We start from the raw sequence: 7,405 nt of genomic DNA on the forward strand, positions 1-7,405 counted from the left end.
AACTTCAGTAAGTGCCAGAGTCACCGAGGGAACTTATGTAAAGTTGAGTCCGGCCTGACTTCAGCAGGTCTGGAGTGGGGGCAGGTCTGCATTCTAAATGAGCCCCCAGAGATGCTGGTGCAGGGGAGTCTCGGGGGGCACACTTTAAGAAATACTTGGGGCCCGCCCCATGGCTGAGTGGTTACGTTCGTGCGCTCTGCTTCAGCAGCCCAGGGTTTCGCTTGTTCGAATCCTGGGTGCGGACATGGCACCGCTCATCAGGCCCTGCTGAGGCGGTGTCCCACACAGCACAACTGGAAGGACCCACAACTAAAAAAAATACCAGGAGGCTTTGGGGAGAAAAAGGAAAAATAAAATCTTTAAAAAAAAAAAAAGAAAAAAGAGAAATACTTGACCGGGTGAACTCTGAGACCCTTTCTGCTATGATATTTTGTAATTTTTCAGTTAGCAAACAGTTCTTGAGATCTGAGCATGAGGAAGATAAAGAGGACTGAGAAAAAGTGTTGACTTCTCAGAACCTGCATTCCTCACGTGGCTGACAGGTGACTTCACCCATGAGAGGTGGCACAGAGACCTCCATTGCCATTTCTTCTAACTCACTATGCTTAGAATTACCACTTTCTAGTATACAGGAATGCAATACAATGCACTTCATGTTAAAAAACCCTAGAAATATTAAAATGTTCTTAGAAGACTCTGGACAGCATTCAGGACCCCCAAATGCCTGAGACCATCATTGCAATGAATGGAAGTTCTGGAGGAAGAAAAGACTGTATAATTCTCTCTCTCTCCTCTCCCCCTACAACTTTAAAAAGTTATAAAACAAAAGACATGTAGAAAACCACATAAAATAAATGTATAGCTTCATGAGTTATAAGGTGAACGCCCATTAATCACTACCCAGGTCATGAAATAGAGCTTTGCCAGTCACCCCAGAAGCCCTTCCACACCTTCTCAACTCCTTCCCTCCCCTGAAAGTAAACACTCTCCTGACTTTTAGAGTTATCACTTATTGGTGTTTCTTTATAATTCAATCACTCGGTCATGCATTCCTAGTCTCTATATTTTCATCTTGCCACTTAAAAACATCGGTTATGTGTTTTAAATCTCATTAGATTTACAGGTTCCCCTTCCATCTCTTTAAAACAGAGAGGTGTTTAACCTGTAGAGTTTCTCACAGTCTGGATTTTGCTGATTGCATACTCATGGTGCAGTTCAACATGTTCCTCTGTGCTCTGTATTTCCTAAAAGCTGGCAGCTGAAATCAGGGGTTTCATTTCCAATCCCTTTGGCAAGACTATAGGTGGTGTGTTCTTTCAACGGGAGGCACATAATGTCTGGTTTTCTCTCCCTCCTGTCCCTTCCCCTCCTCCTTCCTTCCTCTGCTTCTTCCTCTTCCCCCTCCTCCTCCTCTTCCTTCTTCTCCTCCTCCTCCTCTTCCTCCTTCTTCTCTCTCTCTCCTCTCTCTCCCTCTCTTTCTCCCCTCCCCCCTCCTCCTTCCTCCCTCCCTTTCACGTTGTTGGCCACTTGACAATGGTGATCAGTGTCTGGATCTATTAATTCATCAGGGACTGAAAAATGGTGACAGTCTAATTCTATCATTTCTTTTTTATTTGGTTGTTGAAATGCTTTAGGAAAAGATGCTTTCCCCTCACCTACAATTTGGTCATGCCGTGGTACCCTTCATACAGGAAAGGCAAGGGAAATGCTTTATTCTTTCCTTTTATCACTTTTCGAGATAGTGAATTACTTCTCTATCATACTCTCAGGGTGACCACCTACTTTTAGAAATACAATTATGAACTCATGTATTTAAGCATACTAGATGGGTTCCAGTTTATTTCAATTATTATTCTTGTTGAAGTTCAAATTGCCTCTTTGGCAAAAGGGAACCTCTTCAAGTTGGCCAGCAGGGGTCCTCCTGCCTGGTAGGTCTGCCTTCTCTCCTTCTCTAACCTGGCTATGAATCCTATCCTCCCCTCCTTCTGCTCCGGGCACTCTTGAGTACATATTTGAAGAGATCTTTTCCTTTAGCACTATTTCTCTCTCTGGCTGTGAATTTCTCACAATGAAACTTGTCAATACATCTTTAGAATGCCTCTTTCTATTGCCCAAAGTGTGTCTGGATTCATTTCCTAAAAAGTGGGGGTTCACTGTCACAGCTAAGAGAAGCCTAGGAAGACTTGACGACTAAATGTAACATGAGATCCTGGGAGAGATTCTGAAACAAAAAAGACATTAGAAAAATGCTAAGGCTATAGGAACAAAGTAATAATAATGTATCAATACTGGTTCATTCATTCATTAATGTTACTTGGTTCATTAACATTAACAAATGTACCAAGCCATAAGATGTTAGATGTGAATAATAAAGGAAACTGGATGTGGAGTATATAGGAACTTTCTGTATTATCTTTGCAATTTTTCTATAAAACTAAAACTTTTCTAAAATCAAAAGTTTATTTATTCATTTATTTTTTTACAAAAAGAGGAACTGGGAGTCTAGGTAGCTCTCTAGGCGCAAATCCATCGGGCAGAGCCAGGTAAACTCACTGACAGACTGAGCACTCCTATCATGAAGATACGCAGAGAAAAGAGGCAATTAGATCTGGTCAGATTATATTAGCAGGAAAATCTCCTAAAGGAGGTGAATTATGGCCCATCTCAAATTTGGGAGTTAAGGAGATAAGGTATAAATTAAACAAGGAAAAGTGAGCACATATGTCTATGTTTTCTCCTTTGGAAACCACTTAATATGACAGTAAGGAGTTGTTTTAAGGGTAAACTCAAAGAACAAAGGAATGGGAGAGTAGAGGAATCGCAAATAAAAGCGATCAACCAAGTTCAGGGAGCTGAGCGGTAGGCCATTGGATGAGGGGAAATCGCTTCCACAGAGCAGAGAAATCCAAACTTCAGTGTTGCTGAGGGGGCGCCAGTGAAAGGTCAGGGAGGAAACCAAGAAAGAGCTGAGACATGGGCTCCAGAAAACAGAGGTACCAACGTGGGACAGCAGGTGAAAGGAGTCCCCTGGGAGAATGCTGTGCAGCAGGCATGGGAAGGGACAACCAGTGTGGACCAGATCAGGAGGCAGAGGGCTCAGGGAGAAAGCCTGCAATTAAAAAAGAAGAAGAAGGGGTCGGCCCGGTGACACAGCAGTTAAGTTCGCATGTTCCGCTTCTTGGAGGACCGGGGATTGCCAGTTCGGATCCCGGGTGTGGACGTGGCACCGCTTGGCAAAAGCCATGCTGTGGTAGGCGTTTCATGTATAAAGTAGAGGAAGGTGGGCATGGATGTTAGCTCAGGGCCAGTCTTCCTCAACAAAAAGAGGAGGATTGGCAGTAGTTAGCTCAGGGCTAATCTTCCTCAAAAAAAAAGAAGAAGAAGAAGAAGCACTTATTAACTCTAGGAAACTAAAAAAAAAAAAAAAAAAAAAAAAAAAAAAAAAAAAAAAAGGGACATGAAGAGAAATGACTGTATTGTTCCACCAGGCTCAGTTGTGGAGAATATTTGCAAACATATAATAGAAATGCTGAGTATTGATTTAATTTTTAAATTGCACTCATTTATCAGGAGATTGGGGGGAGGGTAAAGGGTGTGAAGAGAGTATAAGAGAATTCAATTTTCACCCTGTAGAGTAGAAAGTCAATAGAGGATACATAAAAGTGGAGAATCATTTTCACTTTAAAATATAATGATTGTTAAAGAAAAAGACAGCAGGAAGAGATAGAAAGTCAAAAGTTTACTACTACAGTGTGATGGGCTGAATTGTGCTCCCCCCCAATTCCACATGTTGTAGTCTTAACTCCCAGTACCTCGGAAGTGACTGTGTTTGGAGACAGGGCCTTTAAAGGAATAATCAGGTTAAAATGAGGCTGTTAGGGTGAGCTCTAATCCTATGTGACCGATGTCTTTATAAGAAATTAGGACACAGTCACACATAAAGGAAAAACAGTGTGAAGACACAGGGAGAAGAAGACCATCTACAAGCCAGGGAATGACCCCAAGCGTCCTTCACACACATGAGGTCTTTCAGGAGGACGGAGTCAGAAGAAACCAGTCCTGCCAATCTTGACTTTGGACTTCCAGCCTCCAGAATTGTGAGACAATACACTTCGTGTGTAAGCCACCCCGTCTGCAGTACCTCGTTAAGGCAACTCCAACAGACTGATGCACTGAGGGTCCAGGCATGGAAGTGGACGGGAGCAGAGTGGGGCGTGGATGATCCCAATGTGCGTGGCCTGGGGAACAGCTTGTACAGTCATGACCTTGGATGCAGCACCTCAGCTGAGTCTGATTCTTCATTTCTCAGGAGTTCTTCACCTCACTGTAGCCTTGGGTGAGCCAAGTCTGGCTGCAAAGAGGGATATTTTCACTCAGCATGGCTGAGGGGCCCTAGGAGTGTGGCTCCCCCACTTGTTGATGTGTGCGGGTGGGCCCCTCAGCGCAGACTTCCTGTGTCTCCTCCCAGTACAACAGTCCACTCCTTCTCTGGCCTCCTTGCAGAAACTATTTGTTTTTGCCTTTTGACCTTTACTCCTGGAAGCCATGGAGACACAGCATCCAAGAGGATTCGTGGAAAGCAAGCTGTCTTTTTTTTTTCGTTTTTGACAGATGCTGAGGTTATCTTGCTGTTTGTACTACAGACACACCATAAACGTTTTTCTGAGTAAACCTCTGCATGTTCCTGTGAAATTTCCTCATCTTCCAAGTGTACAATGCAACAATACAAACATTGATACTGAAGAAAAGAACTTCTGAAAAGTCTCAGGCAAGGTCAGTGACATCATGGGAACACGACCACTTTCAGGAGTCCATACATTGGAAACTAAAATAATAAGGAAACATCTCCAACTCAAGAAATAAAATCATTTCTTCTCCTTTGTAATTTTTGGCAGTTGGCTAACAAGCACTTGTAGACCGACTAATTGGTCTAGTCCAATTTTGTCTCCTCTGTGTGAACCGGAGTGTGAGGGTATATTTGTGTGTTTTTAACCTTAATCCTCATCATAGTGTTTTCAGATAATAGAGGAGATGGAGTTACTCTTCCAAACTGCTTGCTTTCGTTTTAAGCACTGGAGGTGCTGTCCTGGGCATCCTGTCAGGGCTGCAGACTCACTGCAAGAGACAGAATCCGTTCCATGCATCTTCCTGTCAATCCAAGCTCGCGGACTGGAAGCATGGAGAGAAAGTAGACAGAGAAGTTAAGTTGGACCCATCAGTGTCCTTCGGTTTTGTTGAAATTTGCTGCTATGGCCAGTTGTTGTTGTTTTTCACTTCAATATCCTGGATTTGAGGGTTTTACATTTCCTAATAAAGTAATGTGTGTGTTTGTTTGCACTAATGGCCTGAGTAGTGGTGCTGTGGGAGAGCCCTCCTCATTGCCAATAGGCCCACCCCGACCCAGCCTTTCACAGGGCTGTGTTCTGTGCACGTGGCACCGAGTGCACATAAGGGGAGAGCTGCCTTGGTTCTGTTTTGCAACTGCTATCTTTGTGTGTTTCTTCATTTTTCTTGATACCTCTTGTGTGTCGTAATAATTGGAATCCAGTGATTATGTAAGGCAGACTGTCAGCCTTTATTTGGAGAATATCGAATTGCAGTGAAGGTCAGGAGTGGGTCATGCACAGGCATGGGGTCTTTCGGGAGGACACAAGAGCTAGCAGCTGTAACTCTCCATTACATGGCAATGAGGCCATTTCTGGCAATGTTCTGTTAAAAAAAATAATAAACGTTTCAGAGCCTGATCTGCATAACAGTAACAAAATTCAGTTTCTCTAAACACCTAGAATGTGGGGCCGGCCCGGTGGTGCAGCCGTTAAGTTTGCACGTTCCGCTTCGGTGGCCCGGGGTTCACAGTTTCGGATCCCCGGTGCGGACATGGCACCGCTTGGCATGCCATGCTGTGGTAGGTGTCCCACATATAAAGTAGAGGAACATGGGCATGGATGTTAGCTCAGGGCCAGTCTTCCTCAGCAAAAAGAGGAGGATTGGCAGCAGATGTTAGCTCAAAACAAAACAAAACAAAAACACCTAAAATGTGTTTTCTATATACTTGTTTTCTGCATTTTCACAATGAAATACTTCACCATCTTCATTTCACCACAATTCCAGCAAGTTCCTGTCCACAGCCCATTTAGAGGATCAACTTGTTTTACACATGTCAAGGACATCAACTGGTGAAATAATTCAAACTAACCAAGAACTAAAATGCTGTGTTCTAAATGTGTGCTTTCACTTCTTAGTTAAACACTGTACTATATTATGAAAATATATTCAAGAAATCATTAATGTAAATAATAGTATTTCTTATGGTGACATGCTAAAATAAGCTGGCTATAATAGGTAAAGTCTATGTGTTTGACTTTTATGGAATTCTGAAAATCAGCAGCACAGAAAAATGGTTTAATTTAAGCACGTGGGGCTTAAAAAGAAATTAATCCTTGAGACACGATATCTGGTTTGCTTACTATACGTATATCCTTGCATTCTCTTCCACAGCACTGGATGACCAGTGACATAAATCTGTGACAACTTGTGACAAGTCTTATATATTACACAGTTCAAAGCATTTTTGATAAAGCTTTGCTTAATTTAGAGGTTAAAAAGTAATGTTCACTTTCAGTTAAGTAATTTCCATGGTGAAATGGTTTAAATTGAAGTGACGTAAAACAATTATTTTCACCTAAAAATGTGTTATATTGCAGCTGTAATTCAAGTCGGCTTTAGAAAATTATGTCCTTTTGTCTCCTTACCAACGAGTTTAGAGAGTTAGTGATTTGCCTGGGAGAGTGGCTCTAATATTTGGGATAGAAGGTCACTTTTCACATATCTGTCTGCCATGCACACAAACTCACGCCTTCCGCCTCACACACCCTTGCTTCCTGTGCCACTTACCCTTCGAGGCTGATTTCCAGGCCTATGCACAAGGGCAACACGGATCTCCTCTTCCCTGAGCCCCAGCAGCCCCATAAGTCCACGTCCTCAGAAGAGGAAACCGAAGGCACCACTTTCCAAACCCTCAGAATTGCCAATCTCACATGACCATTCACCCCCAGGGAGACTGAGCCAAGAGACCGATGTCAAACATTTGTCTGAAATTGCCAAGTCAAATACACACAAACCCCATCCCCCTAAATAAAGAGCAGCAGTTCCATGATAGAGATACAGAACACCAAAGACCAAACATTCATTTCTCAGGACAGCAGTGGCATGGAACAAGCTCTGCATCTGTTGGCCCAGGAAGCCCCAACACACAGGTTAGCTCCCCAGATGACCCTTGGGGCTGGGCCAACCTGTCCGCTGCTATTCCAGCTACTGCATGTCTTATGTATTTGATGCCTGTGGCCTCAACATATCTGATGTGTCTAATTAATGCAAAAGAACCCAAAGTGCCATTGCCACAGAA

At 43.1% G+C, this 7,405-nt stretch overlaps 1 long non-coding RNA gene across 2 annotated transcripts; it reads right to left on the reverse strand.

Annotated features, from left to right (window-relative positions):
* Positions 1-2,441: 2,441 nt before the first annotated feature.
* Positions 2,442-7,037, reverse strand: LOC138923804 (uncharacterized). 2 transcript variants are annotated; one of them, XR_011437935.1, is made up of 3 exons: positions 6,895-7,013; positions 5,519-5,709; positions 2,442-5,169 (listed from the first exon to the last, which is right to left on the reverse strand). It is a non-coding gene; the product is annotated as an uncharacterized lncRNA (long non-coding RNA). The 2 variants fall into 2 exon arrangements; XR_011437936.1 differs by lacking the exon at positions 5,519-5,709 and having other exon boundaries at positions 6,895-7,037.
* Positions 7,038-7,405: the final 368 nt, after the last annotated feature.

Source organism: Equus caballus, chromosome 4 (genome assembly GCF_041296265.1).
Source record: "Equus caballus isolate H_3958 breed thoroughbred chromosome 4, TB-T2T, whole genome shotgun sequence".
Taxonomy (NCBI): Eukaryota; Metazoa; Chordata; class Mammalia; order Perissodactyla; family Equidae; genus Equus; species Equus caballus.